The following is a 9,651-nucleotide window of genomic DNA, read 5'->3' as shown; positions in this document are numbered from 1 at the left end:
TATCCTGTCCCTGCCCTCAGCAGACTGTTATGACCTGACCTAGTCACCTGACTTTCATGTTCACCCATGATCACTCAGGGGAAAGGTACTGCCTGTGAATCACCTTATAACCTACAGCCCCCCACCTCCCCAAGTGCAGTGACTAACCTACCCACCCATCAGTGATGTGTGCTAACATAAGGATGCATGCCAGTTGTACTGACTGCCTCTGGATCTGCCTAACTTCAAATCCAAAGACTTTTACCTGACCACGGGCTAACGCTAAAGTAGGGTGCTGGTTATAAAGCACAATCACTAATAGTTTGATGAATTTCTTCTGAACTTGTGTCTCATCTCCATGAGACACATCTCCTTTGCTTAGCATTAAAAGTGACACCAGGCAACTTCTGAGGCATCAGTTGTTTGTTAGAGTCTTGGTCATCATATACAAAGCCTCATTATCCTGACATGACTGCACTAGAAGTGGACATGCAGGATTTCTGATGAACAGCCGCAGGCTAGACCAGCTTCTAACTATTCTTAGCAGAATGTGTGCCAGAAGTAGACTTCGTCCCACAAGGGTCACTGACAGACACTCTTGTCTTTACAAGCGAAGCCCAGACATTATGGAACAGAAACACATGACCCCAATTCTGTGCTGTCTTCCTAAAATTCCGGACCCATAGTTTTCAACAGGATTTAGACTCACTGTTGCTATTGTAGCAGTAAGTCTGGGGATGTGAGTTACACAGCAATGGATAATATCAGGAGCAACCCCATGCTTATCTAATACAGCACAGCTCCTCTGTGCCATATTTACTGTTGCTCTCCCTTAATTGAATGTGGACTTTCTGAGTTCACGCCTACTTTGACTATAACTACACTTCTGCACCTAAAAGAATACTTGTCATGTAGTGGCCGTGCAACGACTATTTATTTAACAATTAATAAAAGATTTTAACATAGACAAATAAGCAAGGAAGCAGAGAAGAAGGAGGTCTGACTCAGAGGACGCCAAAGCTCATAGGTTTCCAGTGACTATGAGCTAAAGTATCCAGGCTGTTTCTAGAACAATTTCCCATAAGCACCTCTGCTCTCACCCTCCCCTGTCAGTTTCTTAGATGAAGAGAGACTTTTCCATGGCTTGTGTTGTGTGTTTACCTCATCCTTTGCCTGGGAGATCCTAGAAACAGTTAGGTGCTCCAAAATTTTTTGGTGAATGAGATCTAATGCATTCAAAAATCACAGAGCCAAGTTTTGCATCCATGCAAGTAATTCAAAACTGAGCTCTTAATTTGGAAAGGAAGGGATCAGCTAATTAATATGCAATGTCAGCAGTCTCCTATATTTTATGGTACAAAACAGAACTGCACGTCCCCTGGCCCAGTCAATTTCCTGTTTATTATCACATTAGACCTATCCCAGGGCAGATGGAAAATTTGAAGGGCAGCTCCAGACATTAAGATTGGCATAAATCTTCCAGAATTGCATATGAATACATAATACTCCTCATTAACATTTTTAGAAATTATGGTTTATATAATTTCTTGATTAAATAGGAACTATTTTACCATGTAACTCTGCTCCTTCCAACTGCTAATTTGGTTTCCCCAATCTGTAGTTTTTGGTCTAAGTCCCTGTTAATGTAGGTCTGCCTTTTAAAACAGTGTTAGCTCAAAATTTCTCACCAAAGTTGCTCATTGGTCCTTCCTCTGACCTTTCCTCTGCCTGGTTTTCCTCATCCGTTCATGAGGCAAATAACATCTCTAATACCTATAATGTGGTACCTGTGCCCATCAGTCCTTAGTGAGTTTGGACCTGCATCCTGGCATCCCCATGCTGCACACAGTAGATCCAAGGCATAGAATGCCTTCTAAACTTCTCAGAGCCGCAAGAAGAAAGCAGGCGAGCCTAGATTTGAACTTTGGGCTCACTTTAATAAACTGACTTTGCTAAGAGGAAAGGGGACCACATGGCCTTCATAGAGCAGCTGCTGTGCACCAGGCACTATAGTGGGCACACATCCTTTGTCATTTCATAGCTGCTTTATGAATCACTCATACTTATTCCCATGTTCATACTCCAGGGAAATGAGGTTTAGGGATATTTCACCAATGTTAACCATCTATGGATTAATGAAATGCACGCGCACATGTGTGTGTGTGTGTGTGTGGTGTGCGCTCATGTACATGTGTGAACACCTGTGTTGTGACCTGAAGGTTTTCACCTGTCTTGTGCTTTGAGGAAATCTTTGAGCCTCGATACTTCTTGGCATCTACAGATGTAAAATGTGTTGGCAGCATTCTTTCCGTTTGACAATACAACAGGAGAACCAACTGCAGATCAGAACCAAGAAGCCATCATTTCCATCCCCTTCACACTTTGAAACTGTAAGGACAGGCAACTTCTTCACTTCTTCCAGCTGCCCATTCAGTTATGACTAAGCCTACACTGAGAAATCCAAGTTTGAACCCCACTTCATAATGAAGACTAAAGCTTATTTTTAAGGCTAAACACATTCCATAAATATGTATATTATTTACTTATGAATATACATCAAAGTGTGTCCCAAAATGTGCCAAATAGGAAGGAATCAGTAAGAACAAGCCCAGGAAATTTTATAGAACAGAGCGCAAAAGAGGGTGAGAGCCGAGATAAACTTGGTAGCAGACGCTATCCAGGCTAATGCTCAAAAGGCCATGAATCATAGCATGTATACTTTTCCTTCCTATGGGCCTGCGTCACGGCACGCCGGGATGCAGCAGCTCAGTCACCTGGCTGCCAGTGTTCTAGAGGCTTAGCCTGTGCCTGCTGCATTGTCAAGCATCATCCCCAACAAGAAACAGTCTAGGGTGCAGTCAGATCAGATGTTCCTAGAAGGATCCTGTCATTCCACTGCAAGAACTTCAGAAAATAACTTCTGACAAATAATGTTTTTTCTTATTAAAAAAATGCGAATTACTTTCCATCGATGCTTTCTTCGCCTGATCATAGGTATGTGAGGTGGTGGGACACTTTGTGCTTCACAAAGCTTCACTTGGGGTCTCTTACTCTTGGTGGGGGTGGAGACGCAAGTAATGGACATGTGACCCTTTCACTGCCTAAGGGTGAAATGGGTTTGATTTCACTTCTGGACATGTTTTCCCCAGCCAGAACACATTATGGGAACAAACCCAGCATCAGTTGGGACCATACCATTTAAACACGTGAGGGCATGTGTGTTTTATGAAAATGAACTCATCTCCTGATTTTCAACCTATAACAAGTTAGGTTCAAAGTGAAAAAGAAACTTCATGCACAGGCATTATAGAAGCATGCAGGGATCCTGTTGTGACAATTTGTCACACCCTTTTCTGAGATGAAACAAAACGTGGCCGGGTGGCCCATGGTCAGGTTTGTAGATAAACATGGTCTGCTATTTGAGTCTGTCAACCGTAGTGAGGGAAGATGTCCATGGGTATATTTTACTCTCATCTTGATTGTCAAATGCATGCGGGGCACTAACAATCAGTTATTTAGCACAGCATCTATCCCTCTGGTGCGCAGAATTGTTTGGGAGCTACAAGATGAGAGGATTCTCTGCCTGAGCAGAAATTTTACCCACAGTTTGACAACTACAAACAATAGTACAATACACAGAGACCATAAGTGATATATAATATCTTCATGGGTTCATTTCAAGATTTTTGTGTTTTTTGACACAAAATTTAGTAGGATCAACACCTCATGAGAAAAACAACTAAAGAGGAAGAAGAAATTTGCAGCATATGTAAGCAAGCCCTTGAAGACAGCTTGCAGCCAAGCTAGGAAGTGCTTATCCTGGTCCCATGAACAGATGGTGTGAAGGATGTGGCCCTGTGTATGGACAAACGAGGAAGGAGACAATAAGACCCCTGCTTTCCCAGAGGCTCGGACCAAGTGTTTCTCCTCTTTTTGCAAAATTCCTTCCCCTGCCCCTGCCCCTGCCCCTGCCCCTTCCTGGCTCTCTTTTTCTTCCTCATCACACAATCACACCTGTTGCTACGATTTATAAAGGGCTCCCTCTTGTGGCAGGTTTTGTACATAGCACTTTAAATGAGCTGCGTTTGCTAGCTATCTGCCTGGTCCCCTGAAGACAATGGGTTTGCTAATCCCGACCTGTGAACTTCCACTCACAAATTCTATTTTAAAAAAGAAACAAAAATCAAATGCTATGTATACAAAGAAAATGATAACACAAGATAAAGAGATGTTTCTTTGAGGAAGAAAGAGGCCGTTTTCATATACATATTTTTTTCATGTTCAATTTGTAGCATTGAAGAACAGAACCAAGGCACAGGTAAATTCTGACTAATCCAGTATCCTACATATTAAGTTATCACATCTTTCATTAATCTTCTGAAGAAGTCAGTTATTATCCCGGAGGTGGCATATAACACAGGGCTAGTAACAAGAAGAAATGAAATGCAGAGATCCCTGATGGGTGGGACAGCAAAGAGAAGGTGACCCAAGGGAACCAGTGTGAGGTAACAATAAGGACTTTGAGTCGCTGTTGGCTTTGAGCCACACCACAACGTAGTAGAGGTATGTGTCCTCCTCCAGTTTCCATCATGAGAAGGCAGGCAGAGCTTCTCTGAGGCCACTTAGAAAGAGATGGGGCTGGTATCGAAACCTAAGGACTTTAAATGCAAAAGCCTGTGCTAACACTGGCTTCCCGGGAAACACCTGAGGTGCATGTTTTGTAATATTCATATTAAATGGGGGGTTTTGTTTCCGTGTGGAGGATTTTTCCAGTATGGGTGACACTGTCCTCTGGGCTCTGGAGAAAAGCACACATTAGAAACCCTGCTTGCTAACTCTTTGAGATCATGTAATGCACACACATCCAGAACGCACCTCCAGTCCACACCTGCTTCATAGGGTGGTCGTGACAATAAGGTGAAGCTTTGCTCAGAGCCTGGCCACAGAAGGCCTCCAGGGCACAGTGAGTGGATGCATCACTGGCTCCACAAAAGAATTGGAGGGTTGAGGGCTAAGGACGCCTCTGCCCCTTTCTAGAGATATTCATGCAGAATGAAAAGGACTCGACTAGACATAAAACTAGGCTAACATTTGATAGCCTAGATCGATGACCTCTGGCTGGAATATGAGATTATTGCAGCAAGATGATACCATTAGCCGAATTGGGTCTCATCCCCAATTAATACATTGAAGTCCAAATACCCAAGACCTGGAATGTAATTATATGTACACGTAGGGCCCATTAAAGAGGCAACTGATGAGCCAGCATGGTGGCTTCAGAGGATAAATGAGCTTTCTGTGCAGTTCTGGAGACCTGGGTCCGATGTTCAGAATCCACATAAAGGTTAAAAGAGAAAATTAACTCTGCAAAGTGTTCTTTGAACTGCACCAGGCTTACTGTAACATGTGTACTTCCCCCCCACACCCCCCACACACAAATTTAAAAATATTTAAAGAGGCAACTGAGTCAAAATGAGGCTGTCAAGGTGGGTCCTAGCCAATCTGACTAATGTCCTAAGAAGAGAAAATTTGAACAGGCAGGAAGAACCAGAGATGCACAGATGGCCCAAAACCAAGTGGGGAGACCATAAACAGGATGTCATTTTCCTGAAGTGACATGGTGAGCATCCTCTGCAGGTCCCAGTAGCATTGCAGGTGAATGTCATTCTTCAGCTTCCAGGTTGTGAGAAAGCCCTTTATTGTGGCATATATCAGCCAGGCTGGGGTGTTTTGTCACAGCCATCTTAGCAAACTAATTGTCTACAATCAGCTTTCTATAAATACAAACAGAAAGCACTTCAGTTCATTACCTGTGCATCATAATATACAGCTGAGCTGTTATATAAAATGTGGGTCAGTGTTGAATCAATATTGAACTTGGCACCCAAAAGTTCTCTTCTACATTGGATGTAATATTAATGACTATGTGTAGTTTTAAAAAACTACGAATGCAATAATTTTCATAATTTTGTCAGTTAGCAGGTATTAAGTCCATGCGCCAAGTTTGATAGGTGTTAGCTCTCTTAATACTGACATATCCTTTCAAAGTAATTCATAGTATTCCTGCTTTACAGGGGAGCCTATGACCAGTCATTGAACCTGCCCATGGTCAAACATTTGGCATGGGGGGTGTGCAGAATTCCTTCTCAGAACAGGCTGTTTCAAAAGCTTGACTTCTGTCCATCACTGTGTAGGTATCCACAACCCCCTATCCCACTCTTAGCTTCCTCTCTGGAAAGAATTCTTCACGAGAATTGAAGAAGACCTGGAATTCAATGTCGTACATGCATGCCTGTGACTGACTAGGGTACAAGGAACCTTTTTCAACTAGAGTAGGTCCAAGGAGAGGTTTCCCAGGTGGCATCGTTGTGGTTCTCACCTTAACACTAACCCTGCGTCTGTGGGCTGAGGTACGGAGGCACAGAACTATGCTCTCCATAAAACTGTCCAGTCGGCAAAGGAAAAGGAAAGACACGTCTTGGCTGGCCCTCTTTTAAATGCACTGAATATTCAAATACATGCACCTTTGCCGGAGTGACCATTCAAGTCCTACAAGCAGACTCAGAGTAAAGCATTCCTGAACTCAGATCCAGGGGCTCATTAGCAAGAAAACGGAAGTGAATAATTGGAGTTTTAACAGTCAAGACTCAAAGGAGAGGCTCTTGGTTCAGTGAGAGAAAGTAGCCAAAAGAAGCCAGAGACGGGTCAAGGAGCCTTGTCAGGTGGCTCTGGGTGAACTCATTTCCATATTTAATGGGTCAAATGATTCTCTATTTTGTCTGGTGCTGAATCTTGCTTCCAACCCTCCCTAAACTACATATGCATCTGACCTTCCCCTCTGGGATCCCACTGTTTTCTTCCTGGTCCTTAAGAGCCTCTTAGCTGGCCTTGGCTTTGTAGTTGGTCTCACTGAATTAGCTTTCCCACTCCAAGCTATCCTCCAGCCATTGGACCTTTCTTCAATCTCTGAGACTCAGTCACACCTGTCTATGTCTGAAGCACCTCATGGTCACTGTTCATATCCATAATATATTCATGAGCCTGTGCCATGAAGCCCCTATTCTGTTCACGCTTACCTCCAATTAACTCTCCTATTAATGCTGGAAATTCTATACTCTGATTCACCTCCAAGTGTTTCCTTGTGTCAAATTCCTACCTGGCCCAGTTTGTTCTATGAACACTGTACTGTGGTTAAAAGCAGCACAGACAAAGGATTAAGATACTCCAGGCTTGATTTCTGCAGCTGTTGTTTTTCAGCCAAATAACTTTGGACCAGGCACCTAACCTCTCTGTCTCATTGAATTTGTGGTTAATATGGAGAACAGCAAGCATAATGTTGATCCCGTAATTGTTATATGGATTCAATAAAATAATCTCTATAAAGGACTCAGCCAAAGTGACACGTATGCAGTAGGCATTCAGCAAATGAGGATGATGGTGGTGGGGGTGGTAGTGGAAGATATGGTGGTGGTGGCGGTGATGGTGATGGTGATAATGAATATCTACCATGAGTTGGGCTATTGAAAAGCAATGATGACACATGACAAAGTGCTTTGCATTTGTATATCTCATTTTTACAACTAATATTGAATTAATTACTGAGTCTCTTTACTATTTCTCCTACTTCCTATAGATGGAGAGCAATGAATGACCAGGAAATAAGCAAATGCTCACTGGAAGGATGAATAAGTGAGTTCATCCAGTGCATAGATTATTTCGGCTAACCTAAGTATTTAAAGGAACAACAGCAAAGCCACTATTAATAGACATGTAAATTACGTTGATTTTATCACCTAATTAAATTACTTTAATTAAGGTTAATATAAAAATTTTAATTACAAGGCGAGGGAAAGTCTTCTTATTGCCATATGGATTGAAGGTGAGTACTCATTCGTTCTTTCTGTACCCGAATGGAGCTGCTTTCCCTTATGCTATTCCTTGGAGCAATGTTGTTATCACAGGTGCATAGCCTGGAGATGGGACGTGGACCAAGATAAATAGGCTGGATAGAATATTGTCCAACTGTGTAGATGAAGAAACTAATGCAAGATTTGGGTCCGGTGAATCAGTCACAGAGCTAGAGCTATCTCAACACTATGCTCCAGGCTGCCCTCCTCTGCAGAATGACAGCTTGAAGATACCCTTTCATAGCTTCCCCTGGCTTCTCAGGAAGATTGTTATAGGTGAGAAAGCAAGACTTCCTCTGCCCCAATGTAAAGAGAAGCCCAGAGAGGATAAGAAGAAAGCAGGAGATGGAGAAGGAGAAGGAGGGATCAGTTAATCCCAGAGTCTGAGGAAGCTACCGAATTTTCAAGGAGAAAGGTGTGTGTGGGACATCTTGGATTCCTTTCTTTCCAGACATATTTCCTTCTGTCTTGCGTTAGGAATAGACTCAAAGTTTGCGGCTTGCCCCACATTTCAGTTACTTCTCTGTGGTTGTGACCATAGCCACATAACCAAGTGCAAAGTTATAGAAGAAAGAATATTTTGCTTTATGGGGCCAGAAGGATAAAGTCCACAATGGTGTGGGAGACCGGCACGGGCAAGGAAGCAAGATCACATTACCATTCATATGAAGGATGGTGGACGGGGAAGAGATGGAGAAAAGAGAGGGGGGAGAAGGGAGAGAGACAGATGGGGAGGGGGGGAGAGAAGGAACAGGAAATGGGGTGAGACCCTCAAAGGCCATCCTCAGTGCTGTACTTCCTCTAGCGAGGTACTATATTCTAAAAAATCCCATAATATCCCTAGACAATGCCACCATATAGAGGAAAAGTGTTCAAATACACGAGTTTACGGAGGGTAGTTCTCATCTAACCACCATGCCCTGTGTCTCCCTTAAGCAAGACATATTCTACATGGGTTCCAAGAAAGCTGTGTTTTCCCGACTCCTCTTGGAGGGGATTAATACCCAGGTCCAGAGCACTCATCCAGGGAGTAATGTAGTTGAGGAAAAAGTGGCTCTCTGTGTTATTCTTTGATGGCGACTAAGTAAACGCATTCCAAAGTGCGTGGACAGGGTATTAGCAGGAGACTCACGGGCAGAGGATCCCATTCTCTACAGAGAGATGTATCTCTTTCCCACTCCTGCTCCTGAACGTAAGGTCCAGTTTATTCACTCTTTTTCTGAGGAAGAAGAAAGGCTCAGTGTTGTTCTTTGTCACTTACATTCTGTGGTTGCGTTGGCAGTTATAACTGCCAGAATATTAACAGTGTCTTTGGTAACAAGATGGCAACCTGTGATCATTGCACTTTGGCCCATTTGTGCTTTATATTTCCTCCCCGAACTACTTTACATTGTGTGCGTGTGTGTGTGTAGGTGTGTGTGTGTGTGTGTGTGTGTGTGTGTGTGTGTGTAGCAAACAGTGCAAGTAGATTTAAAATAGGTCTGCAATGATAACATATTTTTTTTGGAAATGAGGTAAGAGGGCAGCCAGGAACACATGTGCCCATGGACATGAACCCTTCGCCCTGCTCATTTGATTGTAGTCATAGCAACCATGTCCGGAGAATCATCCCACCATTTGATGTTTGCAACCCAAAGCAAAACTTCTGGAGGAAAAGTCAGAGGCTCATAGGAAGTCTCTGGTTCTCTCCCTTACTGTTCATTTCTAGGAAGCACTTTCTCTGGCACCTGTATGGCACATCTATATATGAGGTAAAGATAAAAAA

The sequence above is a fragment of the Mus pahari genome, chromosome 17 (genome assembly GCF_900095145.1).
Source record: "Mus pahari chromosome 17, PAHARI_EIJ_v1.1, whole genome shotgun sequence".
Classification (NCBI taxonomy): Eukaryota; Metazoa; Chordata; class Mammalia; order Rodentia; family Muridae; genus Mus; species Mus pahari.
Note: the sequence above shows the minus strand (reverse complement) of the source record.